Below are 15,389 nucleotides of genomic sequence, written 5' to 3' on the forward strand. Positions count from 1 at the left end.
ATTTCTCTCTTTCTGGTCGGTACTCACCTCTCCTTTATCAGCTGAAGGCACTTGAGATTTGAAGTTATTTCCCAAGAAGGAAGATGGAGTTGTTGAACCTGCACGTTTCACTGAACAAACATCCTCTGTCATACACTTCAGAAGTCTGTTCAGAGCTAAGTATTGCCAGAGAAATCTGAAGCTGGTATTCACAGACATGCAGTAAGATCTATTAAGGCTAAGACCATCTTCAATGACCAGCCGAAATCTGGTGTGACAGGCAGCTTCTGTAACTGCACCTGATAGATGAGGCCTAGGCATAACTGCCTTTGTAGAGAAACGTACTTGATTGCTTTCATGTTCTATCTTAAGAAAGCTAAAGGAAGGAAAGATGGTTGTAGTTGTACCATCTCAATATAGCATGTATAGATTAAAAACTAGAAGGAAATCCAACATTTGGTGGAGGGCTGTCAGTAGAATTCTGGACCGGTCAGTGTGTCTGAGGCAAAGCTTTTCCAGAAAGACAGCTTCCTATGAGATCATTAAAGCAAATATTATATCCTGACCCTTGTTAAAACAGTGAATCAGGCTTTATCCAGGAGCATCGCAGAGAAGGCAGAGAATTCCACAACCGGAGAGGACATGGGTTCAATCTGGAATACAGCAGTAAGAGATGGACTACTCCAAGAAGCACACATGTGCATGCTTGAGTGCGTGGGTGAGTGTTCACAGGGAAGATTGGGATGGAAATTACTAAGACGGTACATCCAAAGATAGGAGAATTCCTACTAGAAAGTTACTAAAGGGTGACTTCAAAGGGTAAGAGATTCTTACTAAGTCAACCTGACAAGATTCCTGTTGATAGAAGCCAGAGTGGCCAGATAGCCACATAGCACATGGGGAGTTTGATCAGATATGGAGGGCACCAAGGCATTAGGAGTGGGTTGAATTCTTCCTAACCAATTTAATTAAAACTAGGATAAGCAGGTTTAATGTTTAAGCAGGAGGAAATCTAATATGTTCAAACTGTATAGCATTTGATCAAGGAGATGGACTTTGTCATTCCCCCCAAAAAATGCATACAGGCTTTTGCATTTATATATAAAATTAAACTATTGAAAACAAAATATGTAGGGGCCAGCAAGATGGCTCAGAGAGTAAAGGTGCTTGCTTCCAAGCCTGACACTCTGAGTTTTCTCCTTGAGGCCCATATGGTGGAAAGAGAGAGCCTACTTCAGCAAATTGTTGCTGTCCTCCAGACTGCAGCCAGAACATGAGTTCACACACACACACACACACACACACACACACACACACACACACACGCATATATAGGCATGCACACATACATCAAATAAATGAATAAACTTAATTAACTACAAAAGTAAATGCAAAAAATATAAAATGCTAAGGAATGAGACTCATGCTATGCTTCTGTACATGGACATTTAAAAAATATTCATTACATCTTCCCAGTGACTTTATTATATGAACCCATGTTTAGAAGTATGGGAGAAAGCCAATTCAAACATCAGAAAGGTAACTTTAAAAAAGAAAAGAAAAAGAAGCCAAATATTTCTTGATTCTATGCTGAAATGGAGAAGCAGGTTGTTGCCCATCTCCACCCCCTAGCAGCTTCTTGCTGATGGAGCTGTTGATTTGAGGGCAATTGTCTCCTATGAATTTTACCAATGTGTGACAATTACCCAAGTTCCTGGGCTAAGAAGCAGCCCTGCTGTGAAAATTTATAGTGTTCAATAGTCCTCAAAATTTCTCATTTGTTACCCATGGTGAGATGGAGAGGTAGCCTTGGGGGGTGGGAAGGGAGAGTATTGAATGCACAAAGGCAACCAGGAGGACTGCACACCAATTTGAAACTGGCAAACCCTAAGAGCATCCTTTAACATTGCCAAGGATGAACCACCATTTATATACAGGGTTTTGCATAGCATGTCCTGAGTGCTTCTAATTTACAAACTGTTTAAACTGATACCTTGGCGAACATAGTGATTCAAAGGACATTTAAATAATATCATTCATAGATTTTTATGGGGCTAGGGAGGTGGCTCAGTCAATACAGTGTTTGCCATATGTCATGAGGACCTGAGTTTGGATTCCCCAGTATTCACATAAAAAGCTGAATGTGGTGGTACACACTTGTAATCTCAACAGTAAAGATGAAAAATCCAGAGACTACCTGAGGATTGCTCCCTAACCATTCTTGCTGAATCAATGACCTTCAGGTGCAGTGAAGAACCCTCTCTGAAACAATAATGTGGGGAATAACAGAGGAAAACTCTTAATGTCCACCTCTGGCCTTTATATACATTTGTACACACACACACATACACACACACACACACACACACACACACACACACAAAACAAACAACAAAAAAAAACCAAAAAAACCCCCAAAATTTCCAAAATCCAGTGGAGTCCTGAGCATTGAATAAAATGAACCATCATTTGCCAATTTAGTGGAAGTCAGCAAACTTTTCTGGGAACAGGTAAGATAAGGCATAGTTTAGGCTCTGGAGATCACAATGTCTCTTTCAGAATCAGTTCTATTATCTTTGGTGTTTGAAAGCACCCATTACAAACAAATGACCGTGGCTGGTCCCAAGAAAAATGAACTCTGAATTTTTGCATTCATTTGACAAATGTTTTTATTTCCTTAGCATAATTTATTTTTTTGACCACATTTTAAGTTTCTACAGAGTAGGCCCCAGTTCAGGCTTATGTGCTAGGCAGGTGCTGGGAAAACAGTAGGTAGATGGAAAGCCCTATTCTGTGGCTGTGACAAATACTACTATGAAATTCAGCTTGAGGTAGGAAATGGTTTATTTCATTTTACAGGTCACAGTTAATCACTGAGAACAGTCAGGGTAGGGACTCAAGCAGGATCTTGAAGCAGAAAGCAGAAAGAGTGGTTATTCCTGGCTCATTCTTAGGCCCATACTTAACTAATTTTATTTTATATTCCAGGCCCATCTGCCAAGGAATAGTGCTGTCACAGTGGGGTGGACCCTCCCACATCAGGGAATGATCAAGTCAATCCCAAAAGACATGCCCACAGGCCAATCTGATCTAAGAAATTCCTCAACTGAGATTCTCTTGTCAGATGACTGTGGGCTTTGTAAGAAGACAATTAAGACCAACTAGAACAACCATGCTAAAGAGGCGTGGGAAAGAAAGTTGTCTCAGAATGACTGACACAGACAATAAAAGGGAGGAATGGTTTGTTAGAGCTCATGGATTCACAGGGCCTAGTCCATGTTGCTAGGCCTGGAAGGAGGCAGAACATTGTGATAGCTGAAGTATGAGGCAGAGGCTGTTCACATCAAGGTGCATGGGAAGGAAGCAGAGAGCATGAGGCAAAAAGTGGTCAGGAGTGACAAACTCTCAAGGATCCCCCCCCCCATGACCTGCTTCCTCCAGCTAGGTCTTATCTCATTAAGTTTCTAGAACCTTTTAAAATAGTACTATTATAATCATTCTGTGTTATCCATAGAGATAAATGACTAGCATAAATATATTGCATATAACAATGAAAACAAATAGAATAGCACTACTAGCTACAAGCAAGTGAGCTTGGGAAGGGCCCATTTCATATCCAAACCATCATTCTTCTTTGTTAACACAAGAAATTTTCACTCAGTGAAGTCTCTACTTGCCAAGGTCTACCTCTTCTTTTCTTTTTAAATTCTATTTTTAGCTGTGTGTTTATGTGAGTCTGTGTGCATATATTCACTTGTGTGTAGTTACCCACAAAGGCCAGAAGAGGGTATTGAATCCTATGGAGCTAGATTTACAGTCACTTGTGAGCAGCCTGGTGTGGGTGCTGGAAGCCAAGCTGAAGTCCTATCCAAGAACAGTACACTCCCATAACCCGAGAGCTATCTCTCTACCCCCTCACCTCTTCTTTTTAAACACAGAAACAACTTTTCTTAAGATCACAATGATAACCAGTGTGCTTTAGAGAACAAAAGTGACCGGAGGAAGCGACTTAGGTCTCCTGGAGAGCAAGTAATCAATTTCAAAGAGAAATGGTTTCATTACGGAGATGGAGCTGCTGAGAAATTCAATTCCCTGGTGTTCCCTGAGGCCAGTCATGGGAGCTGAGGACTTGGCAAGTTCATATTGGCCTGCACAATGAACCATTTCCTAGAATAAAAAGTAGCAAGCTTTTTCAAGCAAGGAAAGAGGGTGAAAGAGGAGGAATCTTCAAATAATCTCTTCTCCCGAGAGCTAAGACATGGTTGATTGACTTACTTGACTAGAAAATATGTACAAATAAAAATGTTTTGAGAGTGGTTTTTGTTTCCTGAGTGGACTTCCAGCCAGTAGGCTGGGTTAAAGGGTGCTAATACTGATTGTCAGTTTGACAGGATCTGGGACACCAAGAGTCAAGCCTCGGGACACATCTATGAGAGATTATCTAGATTAGATGTAGCCTCTGGTCATACCTATGAAGAGTTATCTTGATTAGGTTAGGTGAAGTGAGAGATATTCCCCTCCAAAAAAATAAAATGAAGGGGGAACTAGCACATGAGCTGGAGTTCTGGAGTGTATAAAAAAGAGGACTCTAGCTGAGCACGAGGATTCTTATTTCTGTGCTTTCTGACCGCGGATGCAATGTGACCAGATGCCCCAAAGCCTTGCAGCCATGCCTTGCCCACCCTGATGGCCTGTGCCCTCAAACTGAGAGAAAAAACAAACGTTGCTCCCTCATGTTGCTTCTGTCAGGCATTTTATCACAGCAACAGAAGAGAAATTAAGACATCACCCTAAAAATGTCCCGTTCTTTGTGGAACACACTCCATAAGGGAAGTATAAAACCACCTCTTGAGAAATAGTCCTTCCCCCATGTCTTCCACAGGCAGATAAAATATACATAGTGGTAAATACGTGTTTGTTTTTGTCTCCTATTCTTCCATTGCAGAGGTCTGTTCCAACCAGGGAGCTTCAAGAGTTCTCCTCCTTTTCCTACCCCAGCCTTTATCTTCAGCTCCCTGCACAGTGGTCGCTCACGGTTGCTCTACTAGCAGCTCAATGTTCTTTGCCTTTGTCCAAAATGACTCTTTAAGATTCCATATGAATCCAGTTCGAATTATTTGCACTTTCTCACATGTGTAACACATATCACTTTTGTTGGCTTTTCTTTTATTTGTTTCTACCTTTTGCCCAGCTAATTTCATGACACACAAACCAGAAGACCAGAAAGAAATAGGTTTTCTTCCCTCACACTAATAAATACCAATCTTTATGGAAAAGTGGAAACAAAGCAGAGGAAATTAAAAACTGAATATCTGGAGTTGACCTTATGACACAATGTCTAGAGAATAACTCAACTGCATTTCCAGCTAAAATATCTGAGCAGTTACAAGAATCCACTTAGAGACTTAAGTTTTAAATGTTTCAAGATTTTTTTTTTTTTTTTTTTTTGCCAGATACTTCCTAATTTATCCCATGCCTTAAGTTGAAATTCCACTTTTAAGGAGTGGTAGAAATCCTATGTGTTCTCCTACTTTAAGTATTGTTGAGGACTTAGATCTACTTGAAGTCAACAAATACTTTATTCTCTTGAGGAAATGATTGTTCAAATGTGTCTGCACACAGTGGAGTCATCTGGAGAAGCAAATCAACAAGAACAATGGGTTTTCCCTTGGCTTGCCCATCGGTGAGTTAATTCACACCCACTGGATTCAAGGTTCCCTTTCCTCTGTTAATTTAAACTAGTACGTCATTAACTTTTCACACCTGAGTAGATACCATACTTGAAATATCTATCCAAAGATGTGACCTGCAGATCCCTTAACTCTCTCTAACCTGGCCCAAGAACCTATTCAAAGAGGATAAGATTCTGTCAAAATATTATGAGGTACAGAAATTATGTTGGTGGTTGTGGTTGTATATGTGTTTATGTGATATGCATGCATGGTATATGGACACGTGTGTGGAGGTGTGTACATGCAGAGGCTCTCTTATTCTCTCCCTTGTTCCCTTGAGACAGGGTTTTTCATTGAACCTGGAGCTAGGCTTATGGGCAACAAGCCCAAGAGAACTTGCTATCTCTGCCCTCCATAGCACCAGGGTTATAGGTGTGAATGCGGTAGACAGCTTTTTTGCATAGGTGTTTGGGATTGTGAAGAAACACTCTCAATTACTCCCATCTCCCAGCCCTGGCATGTTTTTATGTTTTGTTTTTGGTTTTTTTAGTGACTTATACCTGGACTTCACTCAGTTTATAGCCAAATTCAACAATTCAGCAATAATTACCATAACAGCAGCTAATAATTTAGCTATTTAATTAATTTGGCATTACAAAATGTATCAGAACTAGTCAGTGTTGTAACAGCCATTTTCATTCTAGTTTCTTAAAATGCAAACAGGAATCTTAGAGAACTGTAATAAACCACCTGAGGCTATCTAACTCTGTAAATGTGAACTAGGGTAGAAAGTGTATACAATTTTGTTTCCTAACAATGTTCCAGGAACATTCTTGCTGTGAACTTGGTACTTTGCAGCCTCAGTTACTTCCAATCTTATCAAAGACCTCGACATGTCTGTGTAGAATTCTATGAACTTTGAACTGAAACAAGCAAAAGGGTTTCTCCCCACAGTCTTCTCACAGCTCTCTCTAGCTAATCTCCACACCTGGAAGCTGAATTTCCTGCTCTGGAACCTTAACTTCCATTAGTCATTGTTTGTCGGTGTGAAATTTACATTACATATCCAGCATATGCATGTGTGTTGTGTGACATCTTTCCTGAGGAAGTACAGCACAAATATCTATTTACTTCATAAAGAAAGACCAAAGTAAGGATACCACCCAAATCCAACTTGATGAACTAATGTGCTTGTTGGGGCTACCCTATTGGGTATCAGTTGGGGATTGCTTACAGGAACTGGAATGACTCAAAGTCAGCTGCAATACCAATATCACCAGAGCACAGCATGGGTGACAGAGAGCTCATGAAAGTGGGACCCTGAAGCATATTTCAGGATTCGCAAACAGCCTAGAAGGCAGCAAAGTGTTTTTCACACAACTTATCCCATCTCACTCTTCCTAGTAGTATAGATGATCTGATTCTTGGAGGTAGTCCTAACTGCTACTTAAACCTTGGTGAGTAGGGGACCTTGTGCTTCTGCCCAGTTTCAGGGATTTCCTAAGCTTTCCAAGTTGTGTACATAATGGATTTTAAGGAGCTTTCCTTCATGATCAAATATTTTAACTCTATTAATGGCATCAACAGTGCATTACATAGAACATGCCAACACAGCCTGCACTGAACACAGAGCGCATACTCCAAATATACCTCAGAACCCTCTCCTCTCCCCTTTACCACTTCATCCCATCAATCACCTCTTCCCCAGACATTTTCACTTTTATTTTCATGTCATGAGGAATTTATGCTCCTATGCAAAGCCTAGGAACCTCAAATCAGAAAATACAAACAAGTCTTTCTGAGTCTTGCTTTACTCACTCAACATAATGACTTTATTAATTTTCATACTACAAGTCACATGATAAGACTTCCCTGTCAGCTCCTGAGTGACTTGAAGCACAGCACCTCATCATTAATGACCTCTATATTGCTTTTATCAAGTCATATAAAGTGAGAGTTTGACTCCAAATTAAGTAGGACTTACTTTGTGTGACTTATTCTCCAGCCCCAATATATTTCAAAGTTTCCAAGTTCTTTTAAAATTAATTGATTCGCATCTGGCCCAATTGCCCAAAGTCCTCTATATTTAGCTACATCAAAATTTTTCTGAACATCATCTATTTTAGTCTTCAGTACCAGAAGTGCTAGTCACAAGACAATTCAAATAGTGGTTATTTGAAACATTTGCATGAGGCTTTGGGTGTTGCAACCTGAATGGTAACAAGGTCCATTTCCTGATAATATATATTTCAGAAAAGTGTTCCATCAGGGACACAAGATAATCAGGTGAGAAAAGAAATTTATTGCTAGAAAGAAAAAGGAGGGGGCGAGAAGAGAGAGAGAGAGAGAGAGAGAGAGAGAGAGAGAGAGAGAGAGAGAGAGAGAGAGAGAAAGATTCCCTCCAAAAGAGCACTCTGTTACAAAATGAAAAGTCACCAGGAAGGACAGACAAGCCTTGCCTGGTGTCAATAAGGAGCTTATCCTGCAGATCTCAGGCCAGAGAATTAACTACTTTGCAATCTAATGAACACTCCCTCCAATTGCTTTTAAAGTAGAGAAAGTCACCCACGTGGTCTGTTTGAATTGCATGCCTTTATGTGTACTGAAAAACAGCCCATGAGGAGGAGGTTTTATGTGAAAATGAACTTGGTTAGACCTTCTCTGTGGACTGGAAAGGGAACATTCTCAGAGGGCAGTATGAAATTCTACCCAGATTCTCTCTGAAGGCTCCCCTTGCTTTATCGATCCCAGGAAGGCAAAGTGTTATTGAGGAGGTCAGGAAGAGGTTGGCATCATAGTGTTCTCCAGAATTCCCCAGAGGGCTGTGAAAGTCCTGGTCATGCCCTCTCCTCCAAATGCCTGGTATTAGTTCTTGAGAGTGAGTCTGTTGAGTTCCTGACAGTTTTGCAAAAGTCTTTGTTGTCATGAAACACAGTGAAGCTGTCTCAGAGCCTGAATATGTGCTTCATACATTTCTCTAATAGGCTTTTTCTCCACAGAAGGAGAATAGTTTTGAAGTCAGTTGTTTAGAAAAAGTAGCTCTAACAGGACTCTGTTAAGGGAACACTTAACGGTGCTGGCCATTATAAAGGTCATCATATTTTAAGCATAGTGGGTGATATTTAATTAGCTAGAGAAATTACAGCCAAGGTGCTCCACTGTGCTTCTAAACCTTCAAGGTGCTGAATTTCATTTTCAAAAGAAAAAGGAGTTGGGAGCAGGGAGGTGACTCAGATGATAAAAGTGCTAGGCACACAACCATGAGAACCTGAGATGGGTCCTCAGCACCCGTGGGAAAAAGCTGGCCGGAGGATGAGTGATTCCAGCACAGTCCTGGGGAGACAGAAGCAGACAATGCCTGGGACTCATTGTCCCGTCAGCCTAACTGAATCAATGAGCTCCACATTCAGTGAGAGATCCTGTCTCAAGAAAATGAACAATAGAAGACAGCTGGTATTAACCTCTGGTTTCAGCACTCACACCTGCATCCATGTATGTCCTTGAACACACAAAAAAGCACACATTCAGCCCACACACACGTATATGCAGGTATATGCACAAATTCACAGAGACACAGACACACCCAGAGATACATACACACACAGACACATACTCATGAACACATACATACACACAGACACACACCACCTAGAGATACATACTTATGCACATACACATAGACTCTCACATATGCATACACACACAGGAAAAGGGTTTATTTTTTTCTGAAGTCACATGCTTTCTTATTTCCAATGAAGCATGCCCCTGCCTCCATTGCCCACTTGCTCTCCTTCCTCTGCTCCTCCAACGTGTCCCAATTGTTCTTGTTTTCCTTTCCATTCCACAGTTGTTTCCTAAATGAAGATATGTAAAAGAAATCACTCAGCAGAAGAGACTTGCAGCTGCAGATGCGTGTCACACTGTACTGGTTGGTTTTTGTTTTGTTTTTAACTTGACACAAACTTGGATATACTTGGGAAGAGGAACCTCACTTAAGAAAAGGCTTCTATCAGATGACCCATAGGCAAACATGTGGGGCATTCTCCTAATCAAAAGAGTGATGTGGGAGGGCCCATCTCACTGTGGGCAGTGACATCCCTGGGCTGCTGGTCCTGTCTTGTATAAGATAGCAGGCTGAGCAAGCCCTGAAGAGCAAGCCAGTAAGCAGCGTTCCTCAATGGCAGTGGTTCTCAACCTGTGGGTCATGATCCCCTTAGGGTCAAATGACTCTTTCACAGGGGTCACCTAAGACCATTGGAGAACACAGATATTTACATCACACAAAATTACAGTTATGAAGTAGCAGTGAGGATCACCACAGCATGAGGAACTGTATTAAAAAGACACAGCATTAGGAGGGTTGAGAACCACTGCTCCATGGTCTCTTCTTCAGATCCCACCTTGAGTTCCTGTCTTGGTTTCCCTCAATGGACTGTGATTCAGTATATCTAAAGCAAATAAACCCTTTCCTCCTAAGTTACCTTTGGTCATGGTGTTTTATCACAGCAACAGTAGAAACTCTAATTAGAACACCCACCCTGTGTCCTTTCACTCCTTTCATCAAGGAATCTTGTTTGTCACATTCACAGTACCTCAACAGACAGGGAATTCTCTTCTCTACCCTTCCCAGACATTTCTCTGAATTCTCTCTCGGCTAACAGCACCAAAAACACCCATTATTTTCATTAGGTCCTGTTAATCTTCACCAACTTCACCCTGTGTGTCCAATCATTTCTGCTTTTACTATATCACAAAATCCATGGCCTGCTCCAAAAGATTGTACATTCCTTTTTTCTACTCACCTCTGCTGTGGGATAATGCTTTTGTACACTGGTTTAATAAAACGCTGATTGTCCAGTAGCCAGGCAGGAAGTATAGATGGGATAAGCAGACAAGGTGAATTCTGGGAAGAGAAAGGCTGAGTCAGGAGACTCCAGCCTGCTGTCCAGGGAGCAGCATGTAATGACACACAGTTAAAGCCACGAAACACATGGCAACATATAGATTAACAGATATAGGCTGAGTTTAAGTGTAAGAGTTAGTCAGTCATGAGCCTGAGCTAATGTCTGAGCAGTTTTAATTAATATAAGCCTCTGTATGTTTACTTGGGTCTGAGTGGCTGTGGACTGGGCAGGACACAGGAAAACTTTTGGCTACACACCTCCTATCTTCTCCTCCCCTCCCTTGCCCTCTCCTTTTGTCTACCCTCTCCTGATCCCTTCTGTCTTCTCTGTCTTTCATTTTTTTTTTCTCTTTTGCTCTCTCCCCTTCTCTTCTCTCCAACAGGACTTTAAATACTTCACAGAAGATATTTCAGCCTTAGTAAATGCTGTTCTCCAGAAACACAGCTGGCAAGTCACCAGCTGATTGTTCTTTCTCCAGAGGACACAAGGTCCCTCCTTCCCCTGCTTCAGAACTTTAACTAGCTCAGTGCAGTACAGGGAGCCAAGTTCAAAGCCCTGAACCTGGACCTCTGAGGACTCCCTAAAGCTCACTTCCCTTACTTGTCTCTGCTTTCACTTTTTTCTTCTTGTTGTCAGGGGATTTGCAGTTATAACACAGGCTTCAATGGGTTTATATATGTGATTCTCACCTCAGCATGAACTTCTCAAGAACAGGGCATATTTTAGTTATCTCTGTATCAATACCTAGCAGAGACCTAGCAGAATCTCACACGTGTAGCTATTCATTATTTTTCTTTCCATAAAGGCAATTTATTGTACTTGGTTTCTTTGACAGATGAACAGTTCAGTTTTTACATTAACAAATGCATCGGATTTTGTTCTCATTGTATATTTTCTTAATCCATCTACAAGTATTAGAAGCACATATGGAAGATACAGTGATAGATACTTCAATTTCCAAAGGAAGGAATGGAGAGAAGAAGAGAAAATAATCATTCTATGAATTCTATTCTATACCCTATATCTTTCATGCATGCTATGAAATAATGATTTGTAGTTCTTTCAAAACAGTATTCTGGCTTTGGGATTTTAGTTTTTCTTTAAAATGTGTTTCATATTTTAAATTTATAATTAAAACAAAAATTATCCAAATTACCACACACATCTCCTTGTGTGTATATATAGATGATAGAATGTGTCTGTATGTTCATGCATGTTTAACTATTTCTCCCAATGAATTCCATACTTGTTGGCAATGTGCTGCTACAACAGAACCATTATGATGAGCTGCCTGCTCTGTAAATCTTTATAAACCTTAGCAAATACACATGTGTAACCACACATTGTAGCTGGACTGTTAAATAAAAGATTTGTGACTTTTAATATGTGAAGCACATTGACAAGTCGCATGCTAAGAGTGCACAGGTTCTGTTTCCCTGTGAGAGTGGTCCCTTCCACATCCTTTCCAGGGATGATTAAAGACACAGATTCTGAGAGATTAAGTCAATAAAGAAGCTGATATTCCACCTCAGCACTGTGACAAAACTGTCGCCCCAGTCTAGGAACTGAGATTTCAAGAGAGGATGGGTGGATTTTATGTTATATAAACCCATGTGGATCAGTAAGCAGTCCAGTGTATTCTCATTTGTTTTCTACAACCAATGAAATGGATTCAAAGTAATTAGTTTGTATAGGGGCACATAGCTACCCATTTTCCTGTGCTCTGCTCATGCACTGCTTATCTTTTCATGATCACATGGTCTTAGGCACACAAACTTCTTCCTTCAAATTTTGGATTTATAATATAAAGAAGAAAAGCAAAATAGTTGAGCTGGCTGATTTCTATGGTAAAAGTGTGGTATTGCTTTTAAAAATTCTATTCTATTCTTTTTTTTTCTTTTTGAAACTCATTTTTATTTTTATGTATCTGCGTGTTTTGCCTACATGTATGTCTGTGCAGCATGGATGTAGTACCTGTTGAGACCAAAAAAGGGCATCAGATTTCCCCTGGAACTGGGGAAGTGTTAGATGGTTGTGAGCCCCCAAGTAGATGCTGGAAATGGAATCTGGATCCTCTGGAGTACTCTTCACCACCAAGTCATCTCTCCAGCTCCTACTCTATTCTCTAAAAGTAGCAATTAACAAGTGGAATCCCATTTTCTTTAAGCTATGCCTCAAAGAGTATTCTTTGTAAAACTACAAGGTGCAAAGCTACACAGAGAAACCCTGTCTCGAAAAAACAAACAAACAAACAAACAAAAAAGTATGTATCTACATTGTGTAAGGAGTGTTTATACCCCAAGTAATGGTTTTTTTTAATTATAACTTCCAGTGTATTATATCTGGTACAATACAATTAATTATAACCAACTCTCAATTGTATACATTATAAAATGTGACAAATTGCATTCTGTGATGGTTACTATTAAATGCAGACTTGATAGAGTCTAGAATCATCCAGGATATGAGTCTGTGGGTATGTCTCTGGAAAAAATTAGCTTAATTATATTAATTGAAATGAGAAGAGCCACCCACTGTAGATGGCATTATTCCATAGCTGGGATCCTGGACTGTATAAATGGAGAAAGGGAGCTGAGCAGTCACAAGCATCCAATGTTCTCTTCTCACTGTAGACATAATGTTACCAGAAGCTTCAAACTCTTGCTGTCTTGATTTCCCTGCCATGATGGTCTGTACCTTGAGCTGTGAGCTAAAAGAAACTCTTCCTCCAATAAGTTGCCTTTGCTACAGAATTATATCATAGAGCAGGAAAACAAACTAGACACATTCTATCTTGGACTTTTAGTTTGAATATTTATCCTCAGGTTCTCAAAAGCTCTATTACCCATCTGTTAGCCTTCATCAAGTGTATAGAAGCAAAGATATGCTACCATGGAATCACAAACTGACTAGACAAAAGAATAACATTGCTGTAGATAAACATATGGAAGGCTTATCTGTGTTTTATCCACGCATTCATATTTCATGGAAGTTTAATCTCTGCATGCTGGGTTCAGTTTGATCATTCTTGGAACTTAGATAATTTATACTTTTCCACAATCTTTGAGATTGGAGAAAAAAAAAACAAGAGTAGTCACAATGTCATAGCTCAGATTCTCAACAGAATCACAGACTCTTTGGGTGACCTATGAAGACTCACTGGGATGCTGTTGCCCCTTTATGGACAACAAAGTTAGGGCAAGGAAGGGATAATTAACACAAAGAGAAAATGTAAAGGCATTGAATACAAGCATGGCACCCCTGCTGCTCATTGTTGCCTGTCTCACCATTTATCTTATGGAAAATTTGGGATTAGGTTATTCATGATCAGGCACACAAAAAACTCATATTTAGAATAGTATGTACTATTTTCTTAAACCCAAAGAAGAACAACCAATGGAATTTCATTCATTCTTATGTTGAGCTGGATCTCCAAGAATCTGATACCTGTCATGATATTGAGTGCTGTTATTTAATGAATGTATGTATTCTGTAAACTGTGCTGGGGCAATCATACATGAGCTAACTAATTTTTATAATCATAACACAACCTTTATGTTCTCCTTGTTTCTCTAGTTTTTTTTTTTTTTTTCCTTCCCCAAATAGCTTATTGGGATTCAATGTCTTTTCTATGTTCTTGACCCGGTCTTCAAGTCTTCACTGTAGAATTCCCATCCTAAATCATGTCTGCTTTTAACACAACCAGAGTTGGGGTGGTGAGGTGGCTCAGTGGGTAAAGGTGCTTGCTGCCAAGCCTGATGACCTGGGTTTGATATCCAGGACCAATACAGTTGGAGGAGAGAACTGACACAATCAAACTGCCCCCACCTAAACATGCATGAAGTGTCACCCACCCCTACCCATCCACCCCTACACAAATGTAATTTTAAAATTACATCCAGAGTTAACTTCAGAAAAGAGAATACTGTTATCCTAGGCTAGTTTTATACAAGTTCTTCTCTATTTTATAACAAATAAATTTATACTGTTGATCATAGCCATCAATAGTCTTCATAGTTCCAAACTACAATCATGTGTGGATAATTTTTCAAATTTAACATATAAAGCCAAAACTACCCATAAATTATACATTATAATTTTGTTATAAAAAAGAGGGATTGAACTTTTTTTTTTTTTTTGGTTATTCGAGACAGGGTTTCTTTGTGTAGCTTTGCGCCTTTCCTGGGACTCACTTGGTAGCCCAGGCTGGCCGCGAACTCACAGAGATCCGCCTGGCTCTGCCTCCCGAGTGCTGGGATTAAAGGCGTGCGCCACCAACACCCGGTTGAACAATTTTTAAATCTTAAACAATGGAAATGTTTTTCTTCTTTAAAATTTAACTTTCTTTCAATGCTAAGATGTGTGTCTAATTTCTAGCTCACTCTAATACTGTCTTACAGTCAAATACTGCGGTTTGAGGGAAAATATGAATTGGATTTCTTCATCATATCTTTTCTAAATGTTTGCTCTATCTGTCCAAGGAGTCATCACCCTGGTAAAATGAAATGATCAGATTTTATTAAAAGGCTATTTTGTAATGAATGGGCTTGGCTAGCTAGAGGTGGGGAGTGGGAGCTGACTTGCTTAGATAATAACACACTGTTCATTTCTTCACTAGTTATTATTGTTTCCACAGCAATCCATCGTTTTAAATAATGAGGTAAACTCTTGGTGAGGATCACAAAAGCGATTCTTGCCAGCTGGCCTTGTCAGGGAGTGATACATCACTGAAGGGGCTCAGCGCTCCTGACGGGCGAGACTATGCATCATCCGGGTGAAACGCTCTGATGATATATTGAAGACAATCGGGATGTCTAAGAAAGGGACTGGGCCC

This window comes from Peromyscus eremicus, chromosome 15, assembly GCF_949786415.1.
Source record: "Peromyscus eremicus chromosome 15, PerEre_H2_v1, whole genome shotgun sequence".
NCBI lineage: Eukaryota > Metazoa > Chordata > Mammalia > Rodentia > Cricetidae > Peromyscus > Peromyscus eremicus.